General features: G+C 38.5%; 2 protein-coding genes across 11 annotated transcripts in view; one reads left to right on the forward strand and one right to left on the reverse strand.

Moving 5' to 3' along the window:
- Positions 1-16,796, forward strand: part of CMSS1 (cms1 ribosomal small subunit homolog) — a 361,500-nt gene that overhangs the window by 222,111 nt on the left and 122,593 nt on the right. For 2 of the 10 annotated variants that reach the window (XM_063806054.1, XM_063806055.1), the window contains exons 1-2: positions 7,962-8,013; positions 9,096-9,222. The exons of 7 other annotated variants lie outside the window; for them this stretch is intronic. The gene's annotated coding sequence lies outside the window, so the exon portion shown is untranslated. Of the gene's footprint in view, positions 1-7,956; positions 9,223-16,796 lie in introns of those variants that run through there. One more of the 10 variants, XM_063806056.1, reaches the window with a different exon arrangement.
- The window catches only part of FILIP1L (filamin A interacting protein 1 like), a 287,583-nt gene that overhangs the window by 212,284 nt on the left and 58,503 nt on the right, over positions 1-16,796 (reverse strand). The gene's annotated exons all lie outside the window — the stretch shown is intronic.

The raw sequence follows: 16,796 nt of genomic DNA on the forward strand, positions 1-16,796 counted from the left end.
AAAAACTGAGCAACCTTTTCTAAGTGTTCTTGGTCACAGTAGTACAGCCTGTGAAGTACATAAGAAGTACAGCCAAGACTCACCTGCTACAGGAATATCAAAGAGCAGATGAAATATAATCTATGATTATATTTCACAGTATGTAGTATAAAGATTTCACAGTATAAAGATTTCAGTGGAGTTCTACAAAAATACCAACTTGGTTTAATACCTAATGGAAAGGAAAATAGTAAAATTTATTTCAAATTAGATAGTGTAAGATTCAGTCTTATAATATGCGGGATACCAGGAGTACCTTGGAAAAGCCAGATACCAAATAAGATCTAGGAAATTTTTAGGAATCCAGAAGAATCTAGAAAAGCATCGTCCCTAGAGTTGATATTTCAGTATATCACCAAGTAATTTTTCATCCAAGATCTCAGTGCTTCCCTTAAATTAGATATTAAATGGCATGTGGTAATTCCCCCCAGTGGTTTTCTTCACAGTTAATGACTTTCTTCTTTTTTTTTTTTTTTGAGATGGAGTCTTGTTCTGTTGCCCAGGCTGGAGTGCAGTGGCATGATCTCGGCTCACTGCAACCTCCGCCTCCCAGGTTCACACCATTCTCCTGCCTCAGCCTCCCGAGTAGCTGGGACTACAGACGCCCGCCACCACGCCCGGCTAATTTTTTGTATTTTTAGTAGAGATGGGGTTTCACTGTGTTAGCCAGGATGGTCTCGATCTCTTGACCTCATCATCCGCCCACCTCGGCCTTCCAAAATGCTGGGATTACAGGCACGAGCCACCGTGCCTGGCCTCATAGTTAACAACTTTCTTGATCTATCTACCTGCATTTTATAATTGGATACATGAATCAATCCAAGCTGTCTGAATATTTTTTTTTCTTCCTGCACCCACAAAAGTCAGTGAGAAGTAGGAACCTAAGACAATCTCTGGAACAGGTAACCATCTCTTATCACTTACAACGTAAGATTAAACAAAGAGTTCTCTCTTGTGGCTTATTTGCATATTTCATTTGCATAATTCTCATCTAACTCCCTCTTTTAAAAAAAGTATTAATTATTCAAATAAATACTATTTATCCAGGCCATAAACAGTATATTAAAGTTCTCTCCCCAAGAATCATTTGTATAGTTCCAGATAATAGCATTCCATTTTAATATAGATGAGTACACAGATGTGACAGTGGTTTTAGAAACAGTTTAGGTAGCATCAAGAAACATCTGCACATTTTCCCAGCAGCCTGAGTAACTAGTAGTGATTTGTACAGACTTCTCTGCATCTGCTTTTTCCCCCTTCCTTTTTTCAGCACATCTAGATGATTAATAGACTGAACAGGCCCTTATATATGCATTCTGACAGCCTTTAGGACGGTCTTGGTTGACAATACACACATAAGCCAATGTTGTTATCATGAAACACTTCATTTGAATGACTATTACAGGCTGAACAGGATGTCCTATGCCAAGAGGTTGTGACATTTTGAGAGGGTGGTGCTGGGAGCCATGTGGGACTCTTTTCCCATCACAGCCAAGTTGACATTTTCTCAGGTTGTAGGATCATTAGGGCTGCAAAGGGAGAAACTTTGTCAGTGGCTGGGTAGATGTCCCTTGAGCCTGGATTATGCATTTGAAAAAATAGTTTCTTTGCCTTAGGGAAGAGAGTCTCATTTTAAAAAGAAAAAGGTTTTTATAACGAGTTCATGTATTCCACTATGAATTTTGCTGAAAAATCTGTCCTGAAGTATGTCTTTGCTGCCAAATCCCACGCTTTACAGTTAACCAAAGTTGACTCTGTATGACCTGTTACATTTTCCTTAGACAGTTGGATGTGATCACAGAAGGGTGACTGCCAAAGTTTTATTTAAGCTCAGATATAGCTAAATGCAAGAAATCACTTCCTGACACCTTTCTTCTGCCTGCCCCACCCTAAATCACCATTTTTCAAACAAGCTATGGGATCTACAAAATGGCCTACCTGTGTTCCAAGTTAATTTTGAGAATGACTTTTTATGGCTGGTTTGTAATCTCTTTAGAAAAGCAAAATTATGATGGAAACTCTATGACATCCTAAGCTGTAAGCACTTGAAGATGAATGTAACTTCAGGTCTGTGAAGCTAAATATTTACCTTCCACATGATTTACTGCATCTTTGTTCCTTTCCACACTGAGCTTTTTCTTTATGTGCATCCCTTCATCTCCAAGCTACTTTTTAGTAGCCCTGTTATATCAGTGTTTTGTGATGTTACAAAAAAGCAAAGAATGTGAGGTCAAATTTTCCATTACATACTTCAACAGGAATGCCAGGGAACTTAGCCAAACTAAGGCTACAAAAAAAATAAAAATAAAAATTACAGGAAAGATGATTCATTAATCAACAATTGCCTTACCAAGAAAATAGAATTACTTGTATGTATTTGGTTTGGGGAAGGGGGATAAGTGCAGATATCCTGGCTATGAGTGAAATGGAGGTATTTTATGTCTATGTAGCATGGTTTTAGACCTACCAGAGATCTTTTAAACAGTAAAATTCAGGAGAAAGGATAACTCATGTTGTGCCTTGATTTATCTCACCTTTTTCTTCTTTCAACATGAAAGTATATCACATGCTGACCCCAACTACAATTTGATTTTTAAAAATAATGACAGCTGAAAACTAGGATAGAAAGGCACAGGCTGCACCTCAGGAACAGTGAGAACAGGGACCATTGCCATTCCTTCCTCTTTCTTCAGCTATATGATCTGAGTCCCTTTTTATTTCATGTATGCCCCCTTCTGCTCCCCTTTCTCTTTATTTTGCCATAAGCTCTGGATCGTAATCCATCCCTAAAACATTGTCATATTAATAGAAATTCTGGAATTTGGCCTTTAAATGTAGTCATTATTACATATTAAAGGATCTACAAATGGCAAAAATTGTGGCAGTAGATGAAAACAATAGCCACTGAAATTTTTTAAAGCCCACAAGCTCGTAAGATTCCTCTTAAACAAACAGAATGATCCAGTCACAGAGCTTAGTTTTATTTCAGCTCAGATATAGCTAAATGCAAGAAATCTTGCATTATATAAATGTCAATATAAACTTGATTTTTTTTTTGTATTCTAATAAGAAGACCAGCCAGTAACAAAAAAAATTGGCTCTGTGACCAGCCAATACCAGATACAGTGAAATCTGTTATCTGATGTTTCGTCAGCTAGCCTGTGAGCACCATCATGTAATAAAATTCTCTAAACTGTGATTCACGGTGCTACAAGATCTTTGTGCACCTTTTGACTAATCAGAGACAAATCATATCAGGCTCTTGTATTATTTTATTACTAAGTGTATTTTATTTTAATTCTTTGGAAATTGGTAATCCATGTATGGTTCAGACATTGTTAACCAGAGTACATAATTAGAACAATTCCAACCATGCCAGATGATACTGTATTTACTGAAGAATTTTATTGCCTTTTATGGAGAACATGAGGGAGGAATAGAGAACAGGTTTTTTTTCTTTTCTTTTGCCACATAACTGATAACCCAGTTGCTATAACCATTTCTTCCACACAAAGGGACAACAACATGAGAAATACACGTTTTAAAGTTCCTAACAATCGAGTACTTCTTACGGGAAGCTGGGACAGTTCAAGAAAAAAATGGATTGAAGGAGAGGAATAGAGCCAAAGTTCCCAGACCTTGACAACTAGGGCAAATGTAACAAGTCCACATTCATCATGGAAAAATGTAAAGTCCTACATGTTTGTGGAAGAAAATGACTGCATTCGCAGAACAAGAGGGATAAGGGGCTAACATAGCCTGTGCTGGTCACAGCCTTCTTTGCTCATCTCTCTTTACCTCAATGTGAAGGTCAGTGACAGACCCCCTGAGCAGGAAATGTTTTTTGAATTATAATGATTGAGACAAGTATCCTGTGTCTCAAATTGACAAGAAGTACTCCCCAGTCCTCAAAGCTCAGAGAGGCTTTCTTCAGGCATATCCAGTATTTCATTCTTTACTGTGTTGTGCCTTATCTGCTCTCTGTACATACAAGTAAGGAAAAGAGAAAATATATGCAGAAAATCATGTCCAGTAAGTTTTATTCCCCTTTGAAAGATTATATTTTGTCTTTTGAAAGTCTCTCTGTCTCTGTTCTTTTCAGCTATATTAAATATTTGTTTCCTTCGTTCTTGAATCTCATTTTCTTGAGGCTTATAGCAGCTCAGCAGTCTCTAAGGTCTCTTTTCCCTCATCCATACTCTCACTTCTCTATTTTTGACTACTTTTGCAGGCCAGTAGGTATTTATTATGTCTCATTTGCTGTGGGAGACAGGCTCCACCCCATCCTACCATACTCCCAGACTTTATTCCTTTTAACCATCTAACTAGCCATCCATTTGAGTCAGTAAGGACATGGAGACTTGAGAAATTTACATCCCTGGAAGGTGATTATGATATGTTGAATTTATTTTTTAAAACTTTTTTTACAAAATGACAAAAAATTGTGTATATTTAGGGGATACAATGTGATATTTTAATCTCTTGTATACATTATAGAAAGAATCAATCAAGCTAGTTAACATATCCATCACCTCACCAACTTATTTTATTGTGACAAGAACATTAAAAATCTATCCTTTTAGCAATTTTGAAATATGCAGTATGTTATTTTGAATAACTGTAGTCATTATGCAGTGCAATAGAGATCAGCTTTTTAGATTCTACATAGAAATGAGATCATACATACTTGTCTTTCTGTGCCTAGCTTATTTCACTTAGCATGATGTCCTCCAGTTCCATCCATGTTGTTGGAAGGACAGAATTTCCTTCTGTTTGAAGGCTAGCTAGTAGTTCATTGGGTGTATATACCATATTCCTATGACAAACTCTGTCCTGCTTTGCAAGATTTTAAAAGGGAATGTGCTTTAGAACAAGACACATTGAGATTTGGGTTCAAACCCTGTGACCTTGAGCCAGTTACTTGCCTCGTTTATTCATTTAACAAATTTTGATTGAGCGTCTTCTATGTGCCAGGCATTGTGATGGGCACAAGGGATGCAGTTGTTTACAAGATTGACATGGTCTTTGCCCTAATGAAGTTTATATTCTAGTTAGGGAAACCAGTGAAAAATAAATATTTAAATAAGTATTTACATCATAGTATAAAGAAGTAACACAGGGGTAATCTGTCAAGGGGGGCAGTGAAAACTATTTTTGAAACAATAGGTAAGCTGAGGCTCAAAGAATGAGTAGGAGTTAGCCAAACAGAGTATACAAGAGCATCACAGGCTAAAGGACAGCTTGCTCCAAGAACCCAAGTCAGGAAGAAACTTGAGACAGAAGAGGAACTGAAAAAAGGCAAGCTAGACTAGAGCCCAGTGAAAGAGAGGGAAGTAGAAAGATACAGAGGTAGTGAAGCCAGATTATACAGGGCCTTATAGGCACTGGCAAGAATCTTGGTCTTTTCTAAGAGCAATGAGTAACCATTGAAAGATTTTTTTAATGAGGTAAAAACTAGATTTGTATTTAAATCGCTCTGATTATTGTACCTCATCACACAGTAGATGAGAGAAGGAAACCAATATGAAAAAGGCTGGTGCCATTTTTCAGGTGAGAGATGATGGTGGCAGTCAATGGAGTGGTTAATGGCTCCAAAACAGATTTAGGAGGTAGAGCTGACAGGACTAGTGGCTCTCTGCTTTGGTGACATTGCAGAATAGTAGTGTCTCTGATGACTTCCATTTTTCTGATATGAGGTGCTGTTTCCTGAAGTTAAGAACATTTAGAGGAGAGTCTAGCCTGGGCGTAGAGAGGACTAGATCCTAAGCTCAGTTTGGAACATGTTTGATCTGAGATGCTTGTGATATATCCAAGGGGAGATGGTATGCAGGTAATTGTAAAAACATCTGGAGCTCACAAGAGATGTAGGCTAGAAATATAAATTGGATAACAGTTTATAGATTATATTTAAAGCTGCGAATATGACCTCTCGAAGCCTTAGTTGTTGCATCTATAACTTGGAAGTAATGATCTAGCTGTGCAAAGAGGTTGAAAGGGATGCGTACAGCACATAGCACAGTATCTAGCTCATAGTAAGCACTCAATATGTGGTAATTGCCATTATTACTATTTCTAGGAAAATCTCACAGCCTTATTCTCTGAGTTAGCACTAATTGACAAAGAGGAGAGTGGAAAAGAGTGAATAAAGGAATGAACATAAATCTGTGAAAATATGTGTATAAAATCGAGATAAAACCATTAGCTTTCATTGTGCTGCTGTGTTAGAATTTTTTTTTTTTTTTTTGTAATTTTTAATTCCCAGGCATCCCTCCTCTCGCAAACACCTCCTATAATTCTCCCCCTGAAAAATCAGGGGACTTCATTTATCTTAAATGGGACATTTGGACCCAAATGATTTCTGAGGCTGCTCCCAGGTTCTTCATCTTGGTGGGTTCTCATTATTGCTGCTGCAGTGACTGATTGATTTGTTGAGAAATATCTGTCTAAATATTCTTCTGGTAACATTATTTTTAGGAAGGCAAAGCCTTTACATTTCCAGACGGCAGCTTTGCTGTGAATGTGGGGAAACCACAGAAAGCTGTAACACATTGCACATGTCAGCAAGGCCTTCTGGGCTTCTTGGCATTCCTAAAGATGATAATGATCCCACTTGGTGGAGGCTGACCCTCCCTGCAGCTGGTGTCCTTTCTGCGCAGGGATGAGGTCACTGGGGAAGGGGGAGGAGGCGGAGCTGGGGTGGATGAGAGAAGGGAAGGGGAAGAAGCTGTCACATCTGCATTCTTGGTGGAAAAATGGAAATATGTTTGCCACATGCTTGCTTTGTTTGTTTATTTTTTAAGGAAAGGGTATGGAGAGGCAAGAGAATAGTGAGGAATTGTAACATGATGACTGCTTGGTTTTCCCCCAAGGCTTCACAGCTAGATAGCTGTATTCTCAATAACAGGCTCATCAAATTTCCCAGGGCACTGATAACCCTATGTATCTAATCCTGAATACTTGAAACTGATCAGGGCCAGGATATTCCAGCGTTTGGATCCAGTAACTTCTTTAGAGTTGTGAAAATTCCTAATTCTAGATAGTCCACTCCTCCTTATGCCTCAGACATGTCTTAAAAAGGGAAATTCAGAATTTTCAGAATTATTTTTATATTTGGCAATGTAGTTAAAAGTATCAGGTTGTTCACCTATTTCTCAAAGTTGTCACTGAAAGTAAACAACCTTTTTTTTTTTTAAGTTTACTAGTAGTAGCCTAAATGGTAGACCATAGTTTTATCTCTAGAGCTTGTTGTATATACAGAGATTATAAATCTAGAATTCCCCAACTCCCCCCAGGATTTGGGGTTGTTGTTACAATTGGTTGTTGTTGATGTTTTTGTGAGGAGAGAGGTTAGCAAAAGAGGGGTCCCGTTGTCATTACAGGGAATGACCTGGCCTGGGCAAAATCACAACCAACCACTTGGCCATCTCAGCTCCAGGTAATAGAAATAAGTCAACGCTGACAGAAGTGAGAAAAATACTCAAAATGCTCTCAAGATGGTTTTGAACCCTTCAAACCTGATAAGGCCAGGTCTGATTAGCCTTTGTATCTTCAGTACCTCAGCCAGGGCCTAATAGATAGTAAGTGCTCAGTGAGTGGTGAGTGGCCAAGTAACCCAGTTTTCCTATTTTCCGTGGTTCAGGACTACTGTTGGTAGCCAGAACAAATGACCATGAGTAATTAGGTAGAGGGAAAAAATATTTCCTCCTAAATCATGGAGAAAGAGGCTGTTATTTAAGTAAATATAATAATTGACTATCAACAGTGCTCCTGACTTGAGTTTTCAAGATAAAATGTAAAGGGTATTGTCCTCAGGTTTTGAAGGTCCAAAACTGCTAAATGTTTAGCCATTGAAGTTTTTTAACCTAAATTTCCTTGTTGGTAAAATGGGTATAATACTTTCTCTGCCTACCTTTCTAGGGTTATTTTCAGGATTAAATGCTTTTAAGGAAGTGAAACTAGTAAAAACTATCGGAGGTAAGTGTTGTTATTTTCTTCTTTTGAGAACAATATATCTTTAAACATTTTTAGAAGAAAAAAAGGTGCTTCCAAAGCATATTTATTGATGCTATTATTGTAAATCCCTCTTTAAGCTTCATGCATTTAAAAATTAATGACAACTCTCCTGTTCCTTTCTGGAAAGCTTTTATGACTTAACTCCAAATTCTATGTGTTTAAAAAAACTAAAGTATCATGTCCTCCTTAAAGAATACCATTATTATTCATAACCTCTGAAACCAGCGAGGGTCATAAAGCTACTGACTGCGAATGATTAAGTGGCCACAAATAAAACACTGGTATTACCACATGTAAATTCTTTCCCTGCAGTTTATGCCTCCGCAAACAGTGATTCAACTGCAGGTGTCTGTCAAGAGACAGTAGAGTTTTGTCCTTCTGGAAGCCTCACTGTGAAGTCAAGAAACAATGCCCCTGCCACTGTCTAGCTATAGCCTCAATCAAGTCATTTCACCTCTCTTAGCCTCTGCTTCCTCTTTTAACTGACAGAGCATTCAGTGGCTGTGCGTCTGGGCCTCACTGCTCTCCCCAGAAGGCATTTGAAAAAAAAAGGAAGGCATTTTTGGTTGTCAAAATGACAGGGTGGGCAAAAAATGATAGGATGGAGGTAGCTTCTGACACTTAGTAGGCAAATTTTCTATGGTGAGTTGAGCAGACTCATGAAAGAACGAATTGTCCCTCCTATAGTGTAAATATACCCTCCTAAGAAACACTGGGCCATAGCTTGTGAAAGTGAAAGGGTTCACAATTAGTAGTAAGGGACTGTCCCAGGCAAGCTGGCATATAGGGGCCAAACAGCCACAATCCAAGTCCACTTGTGCTTGCATTGTCTTCCTGCATTCTGGCCCTGTTTGCCCCACAAATGACCAGGTCCCCAGCTCTGCTGAACAGCCCTCAGGGAAGGGGACAGATAGGTCCAGACCAAATCCTTCCACTGTATTTTACTAGGAAAACTAGCAATAGACTTAAAGTTAACTCACTTGTTTATCCCTTAATTTGGTTATGCTTTAGTCCCAGAGGCCCCTCATTTCTCCCCTTTCCAGACCTTCAGAGCCTTCGGCACTGCCAGCCCTCAAGTATGGCAGCTGCTTGAAGCATTTGCTTGGGGTGAGTTGGGGAAAGAGGAGGAAGAGTAGAGCCAGCTCTTCCCTGCAGCTGTGGCTAACCGAGGTAAGCTGTGACACGGAGCTCACTCCATCTCAGTCAGAGCCCACCCTGAAGCCATATCTGTGGGTGCAAAGTTATTGTGACACAACCCACCACACAGTGTCAGGGGAGAAACTGAGCATGGTAATTGAGGTGCCAGGTGATTCTTGCACCACTTTTTTGGACTGCCATTTAGAGAGGGAAAATAAAAGCCAAATCAGGAATCTTTTCCACTCTGTTAACATCTCACTAAAGGAAGCAATCAAGTCCAGGTGGGTTTTATGTTTCTCAGCCCCTGTACATGGACAAAGACTGGGATTCCAGATTTTCCTAACTAGCCCTAGGTTTTTCTCCTAGGACATTTTCTTTCTGCTCCTAAAATTGTATTTTACTCTTTAAAAAAAAATCTGTTGTGCAGAATTATATAAGGTTGATATGATGGCCTAGACTGATTGCTTAAATATGGACTTGGACAGTTATGGAAAAGCACTTTTGTTTGTGTCATGGAATTAAAGTTACCACACACACAATTGTCTATTTTCAAACCTAATGGATTACATCTTATATGAATAAAAGAGTATAGCAAAAAAAAAGGGCATAAAATTTTTATGCCAGAAACAAAGTCGATGTCTGCATTTAACTGGAAAAAAACTGTAGAAATTTGTGTCTGACAATTGCAAACAGTTCTCTTTCCTTGTTTTTTCTTTTACCTTCTCTCCTTACTATTTGAAGTTATACCTTTGGGAACACATATCTTCTCTACGTTATAGAAATGTGGCAATAAATCATGGTAACAAATAAACTATTCTCTTATTTCATTTATCATCTGTTTTTGAGGTTTGAGCATACTCAACAAAGATTAGAGGTTAGACTATTGCTCTTCTAACTTGTTATGAAACCCTAGGGTCTTACCGAACTTACCAAAGTCAATGAAGGATTAATTTGGGGAGAGCTTTTTAAAAAATCACTCAGCATTATAAGGGAGGTTAATATGGCACTAGAGTGTCATATTTTTAAGAGGGAGTCTTCTTTTTATTGATTGATCTATTTATACCTCACTTCCAAAACATATGCAGTACAGAAAATTAAAATAATTCATTGAGGGAATAAAAGTGATTAGAATATAAAGCCAGAGATAATAGTGAGAAACAGAAATAAGTTGACCCTTGAACAACATGGTTTTGAACTCTGTCGACTTCTGCCATTCCTGAGACAGCAAGAGCAACCCTTCTTCCTCCTCCTTCTCAGCCTACTTGAAGAATAATGAATAGTAAATATATTTTCTTAACGAATAGTAAATGTACTTTCTCTTCCTTATGATTGTCTTCTAACATTTTCTTTTCTGTAGCTCACTTTATTGTAAGACTACTGTTTATAACATATATACAACATACAAAATACTTGTTAATTGACTTTTTATTTTATCAATAAGGCTTCTGGTCAACAGTAAGCTACTAGTAGTTAAGTTTGGGGGGAGTCAAAAGTTATATGCGATTTTCAACGCACAGAGGGTCAGTGACCCTAACTTCTGAGTTGTTCAAAGGACCATATACTATGTGGTTCTTTACAGTTATTAGAAGTAAATCACTATTTAGCTCTAAGCTTCCTAGTGGCCTAAGTGAAAAGGAACATGCTTTTTTAATCACACAGACTCACCTGTGGAATGAATCTATTAAGGGCATCATGGGGTAGTGTTCGGGGGCAAATTTTTAAAATTTGTTTATTTACCAGCATTTCTGGTAGATCAGTTTCATAGATCAATAAATAAAAAGAAGAATCCTTCTTAAAAATATGACACTGTGGTGCCATATTAACCTCCCTTATAACTCTGAGTGATTTTTAAATGTGCCCTCTAATGAGTCAGGAACTTACACAGAGAGGGAGTTTGGGCAATATCAGAGAAAGCCATATCTTTTTTAAATTTATGTGAAATGCTCAGTATGAAAATTTTAAATCTCTTAAAATTGATTATAAAATGTTTTAATGCTAAAATAGAATGCTTATCTGATTATGGTAAGATCCAAATTAGATCATAGTCATTTTCTGTTTTTTTAGAGACGTCTCTGTAAATTCCCACAATTTGTTTGTTTATTTGTTTATTTGTTTGTTTTGAGACAGAGTCTCGCTCTATTGCCCAGGCTGGAGTGCAGTGGTACAATCTCTGCTCACTACAACCTCCGCCTCCCAGGTTCAAGCGATTCTCCTGCCTCAGCCTCCCAAGTAGCTGGGATTACAGGTGTGCACCACCTTGCCTGGCTAATTTTGTCTTTTTAGTACAGATGGGGTTTCACCATGTTGGCCAGGCTGGTCTCGAACTCCTGAACCTCAGGTGATCCACCCACCTTGACCTCCCAAAGTGCTGGGATTACAGGCATGAACCACCGCACCCAGCCTCCCCCCAGGTTTTGTTAAATTAGCGGCTTTAACTTTAGAAGATAACTCTGTGAGACACATTCTTTGGGAGCATGGAAGTGGCTCCTTGTGGAAGAGTCTTCAAGAATTTGATCCAAAAGTCAGCTCTATAATGCCCTCTACCAAACTATTTTCACATATTTTAGGTAGCAGTTTCTTCTTGCAAACAATCTTATGCCCACCTTCAATAGAGAAATCACATAAAAGTGATATTTTATTAGTATAAATTTATTTTTAAACCATCATTTGAATAATATATACTTATTATAAAGACAGTTGTTAAGATCAGTGAAACCCTTTCCATAAGTCAGAAATTTAAATGGATCACAATTCTTCTCTGTGAGTCCAGCTTCTTATTTTTTCCGACATTCTGTTTTGTTACAGGTTTTTAAAACTCATTTGGACACCCACCTCAATATATGCTGTGCAATTAGACTAATCCAGAAGACTGAAAGAGTAGTAAATAATTTTATTTCAAAATTTAATAATATAAACCAATGGCTTATATTTCTTTTTTTATATATATATTTTAAGTTTTAGGGTACATGTGCACAATGTGCAGGTTAGTTACATATGTATACATGTGCCATGTTGGTGTGCTGCACCCAGTAACTCGTCATTTAACATTAGGTATATCTCCTAATGCTATCCCTCCCCCCTCCCCCCACCCCACAACAGGCCCTGGTGTGTGATGTTCCCCTTCCTATGTCCATGTGTTCTCATTGTTCAATTCCCACCTATGAATGAGAAGATGCAGTGTTTGGTTTTTTGTCCTTGCGATAGTTTGCTGAGAATGATGGTTTTCAGCTTCATCCATGTCCCTACAAAGGACATGAACTCATCCTTTTTTATGGCTGCAGAGTATTCCATGGTGTATATGTGCCACATTTTCTTAATCCAGTCGATCATTGTTGGACATTTGGCTTGGTTCCAAGTCTTTGCTATTGTGAATAGTGCCAATGGCTTATATTTCTAAAAACAAACATTTTATTATATATATTTTTATAGTATAAGTATATAATTTAATGTAATATATTTTATATGTCATATTTATTAATATGTGTTATTAAAATATATGTTTATAATATGAAGTATATTAGTAAAATATTTTATGTATTTATACATAAATATAAACGTGATAAATATAAAATATTTCAAGCAAGAAACACATGCAATTTACCAACTCACCCTTAAATGATCTATATTATTATGTCATATGTGTTATTTGTCACATGTTATTTAGGCTACTAATGGGCATAATTTGTGATCTGAGAGTTCAGTTCCTTCAGAACTGACTAGGACCCCATGATGCACACTTATAATAGGCAAATGAGTTCAAGCTTTTCTTGACATGTAATTGACTATGGTATATGTGGGCTATACTGATACACTCCATTGGAGTTTTGCATGAGCAGACATGGCACAGTCCAGAAACGAATCAAAAACTAATGCAGAGCAATAACCTTCTTATTGAATGGCACAGTTATGAGAGATTCACTTCTCTGCACCAAAATTCCAGGGGGAACTTTTGTTCCAAGGTCTGAGGGGTAGTAGTGGTGGTGATGGTAGTGGTGTATCCGTGTGCATGTCCTACTAGAACTGAGTGCACCCAGTTGGAGGATGGGTCTTATGGCACCATTTGTGTTATTATTGTGGCTTTATTAACTGAACCTCTAAGTGAAACTGATGAAGTCTGTCCTCCATTTTCTTGGGCATACATTAGCAATTCAAGGCTAGTATAGGAAAGAGGGCCTGAGACATGAAGATAGCTCAGGAGCAAGTATTAACACTGAGAATCCATGGGTAAGTTAATGCAGTGTTTCTTTCTATAACCACATTTTAAAATAAGTATATTCTAAAATTTTACAAAGGCAAGGTGGAAGGTACCTTCCCCAACCTCATGTAAACCAGTTGTTTGAGTATATACTGTATAAGGTAAACTTTCTGGATATGATACAAGATAAAGTTATAAATAAATTCATATTTGATCTTGTTTTTAAATATGTAAATATCCTTAAGTGCCTTGTTATTATTTTCTAGGATTTGTTTTTTCACAGGAATTTTTAAAACCTGTAATATATAATTTCCCCTAAATAAGATGAAATTTAGTTCATCCCTGGGATAAATGCTCTGTATATCACCTGTGGAGTTGTTCGCCTGCTCTCCCTTTGGTTACCAGTCATTATTTCTTATTTCTATTCTCTCCTGAAACAAGGGTGCTCCTTGTTGACAGTATGCTTCCTGTGCCTTTATTTCTTAAACCCTATATATTGCTCCAATTTGGGACATAGTTGTAAGTCATTGTATAATTCACCATAGCAAGCCTTCTGCCCCAGAAGTGTCTTGAAAAGACACAGTTTCCTAGGACTGCCATAACAGATTACCACAAATTGGGTGATTTATAATAACAAGAATATATACTCTCACAGTTCTAGAGGCTAGAAGTTTGAAATCAAAGTGTCAGCAGGGCTATGCTTCCTTCAAAGGCCGTAGGGAAGAATACTTTCTTGCTTTTTGTAGCTTCTGGTGCTTGCCAACAGTCCTTGGCATTCCTTGGCTTGTGGCAGCATAACTCCCAAATCTGCCGCTGTCTTTACATAGTTGTCTTCCCTCGTTGTGTCTGTATCCAAATTTCTGTCTTCTCATGAGGACACCAGTCACTGGATTGGGGCCCACCCTAATCCAGTTTGACCTCATCTTAACTTGATTATGTCAGCAAAGACCCTATTTCCAAATATAGTCACATTCACAGGTTTCGCCAGGTGCATAAATTTGGGGGAGTGGGGAGAATGGGTATTCAACCTGGTACAGCCAGTAAGAATCTTACTACATTCTCTCATTTCTCTGAGCATTTAGGGGTCTACACTTGAGCATTCTGTTTGTTTTCACTGTGTTATCTTTCTTACCTGGAAATCTATCCAAAGCCACAGAAACCCTAACTAATCAATTCTTTAGTGACTGCCACAACACATGCTGAGTCTGTATTATTTTTTTTTTTATTTTATTTTTTTTTTTTGAGACGGAGTCTTGCTCTGTCGCCCAGGCTGGAGTGCAGTGGCGCGATCTCGGCTCACTGCAAGCTCCGCCTCCCGGGTTCACGCCATTCTCCTGCCTCAGCCTCCCGAGTAGCTGGGACTACAGGCGCCCGCTACCACGCCCAGCTAATTTTTTGTATTTTTAGTAGAGACGGGGTTTCACCGTGTTAGCCAGGATGGTCTCGATCTCCTGACCTCGTGATCCGCCCGCCTCGGCCTCCCAAAGTGCTGGGATTACAGGCGTGAGCCACCGCGCCCGGCCGAGTCTGTATTATTTTATAAAACTGCCCCCTGGGGCCAGATTTTGTTCTCCATTATTCATATGCAGCTTCCTACTAGAATCAAAGTAAATTGCATCCAAGTGTTTCCAAGCATTGACTCTGGCCCACACTTCTTCCCAAATTCTATACTTTGTTCTTTGTATATCTGGACATTCGGCTTACTTAAAAGTATGTAATATTCTCCCCAAGGCTTTGAAGAGCTACATTATTTCCAAATCTTTTACCACTTGAGCTTCCCTAGTATTGTAAAAGCTGGCCAAGGGTCAAACATTTGCGTGCTTTCAAGATAGCATGTAGTGTTTAAATCCCTTCCTTAACCAAAGTTGCCATTGTACTGTGAAGGAGGTTCAGAGCAAAGGTCACAAACTAACCCAGACATCACATTCCCCCTTCCCTCTTGATATGTTCTCTTTGACTTGCTTGATGGTTTTTTGAAAGAACATGAGTTAGTTGCTAGTAATAGGAAATTTCACAAAGAAATTGAGATATCTGGCTTTTCTGGAAAGCCCAGATCTGGAAAACCTAGGCCTACATTCTTGTAGCTGGCCAGAGCTGGGGAGTGGCTGTCCCGTCAGGCGGAGCATGTACTCTTGCCTGCACCATGAGCCAGTCTGACCTGCTTCGTTCATTATGTTATGTTATGTTATGTTATGTTATGTTATGTTATGTTATGTTATGTTATGTTATGTTATTACCTACCTACTCCTGTTGGCATTTGAACTATCCACTCCTGGCCCAGGACTTGGGAATACAACGTGAATAATCTTGCAGATGTGGCTCAAAGAAACCATGCTGGACAACTGGATCAAAGGAGGGCAGATCACTGATTTCCCTTCCCTCTGGGCTGCACTGTCTTTTAGCAGTTCCCACCAATACCCTCAAGCCCTGGGATGAGATGCACAACTTCTATCACAATGCCTCTGGATCCCGTAACCTTGCCCCCTCTCTCTCACCATCACTGGTGTCACAGTTAAGTTCAGATGCAAAAACTGAAATGTTCAGAAGTATGAGGTCATTTCAAATTTAGTCTCATGTTATTCTGTTAAGCTTGGATTTCATTAATCACAACATAGTCTCTTCCAGAAACTTCTGAATGCTCTTTCCCAGCTTGCAGAGCCTCTTTTGGGCCTTCTTGCTGATCATCTCTGCTTCCGTGCTTTACCCTTTACCTCCTGGCCCATAGTATTTTGTTGTCAGGTCACAGTTGTCTTTCTGGAAGTCTCCTGCCTCAGACTCTTACCAAAGTCCTCGTGGTCTGCCCTTCAGAACATTCTCAGCAGCTCCTATCCCAATTCAGGTCTCCCAGTTCTCCTCATCCTGCTCCTATCAATTTCTTCTTGTATGCATAGGATTTCCAGTACAGGAGTATCATCTCAAGCACTGAGGATCCTGAACAACGTCTCTCTTGCTTTCTTCAGTATCTTTAGCATTACTGAACACCTCTTAGTTCTGTTATCCCCAACATCACTGGCACACTCAATCCATCCAGGCGATAGAAAATCAAGGTGACTGTATGATCCATGTGGCCATATGCTCTTCTCGGAAATTCCTAGGACATGTTATCACACTGTGACAGTCATTGTCTAATGCTAGAAAAAAACTGATTTGTCTCTCATTAAGTATTTGTAAATACTAAAGACTGTCTTTACCTTTACTTTAGAGTTTATAAGAGTAGCCTGTGTTCATTGAGTGTGGAAAATATACAAAGATGCAAAGATAAAAATATAAATTACCCATTGCTATACCACCTAGATTAAAAACCACAGCCAGCATTTTGATATGTGCATTTTCACATTTATATATTAATCTCTTCCTTTCCCTGTTCTTTAGTAGTCAAACATTCTTGAGAGGAGAGTAATTTTTGTGATTA

This window comes from Pan troglodytes, chromosome 2, assembly GCF_028858775.2.
Source record: "Pan troglodytes isolate AG18354 chromosome 2, NHGRI_mPanTro3-v2.0_pri, whole genome shotgun sequence".
NCBI classification, from domain to species: domain Eukaryota; kingdom Metazoa; phylum Chordata; class Mammalia; order Primates; family Hominidae; genus Pan; species Pan troglodytes.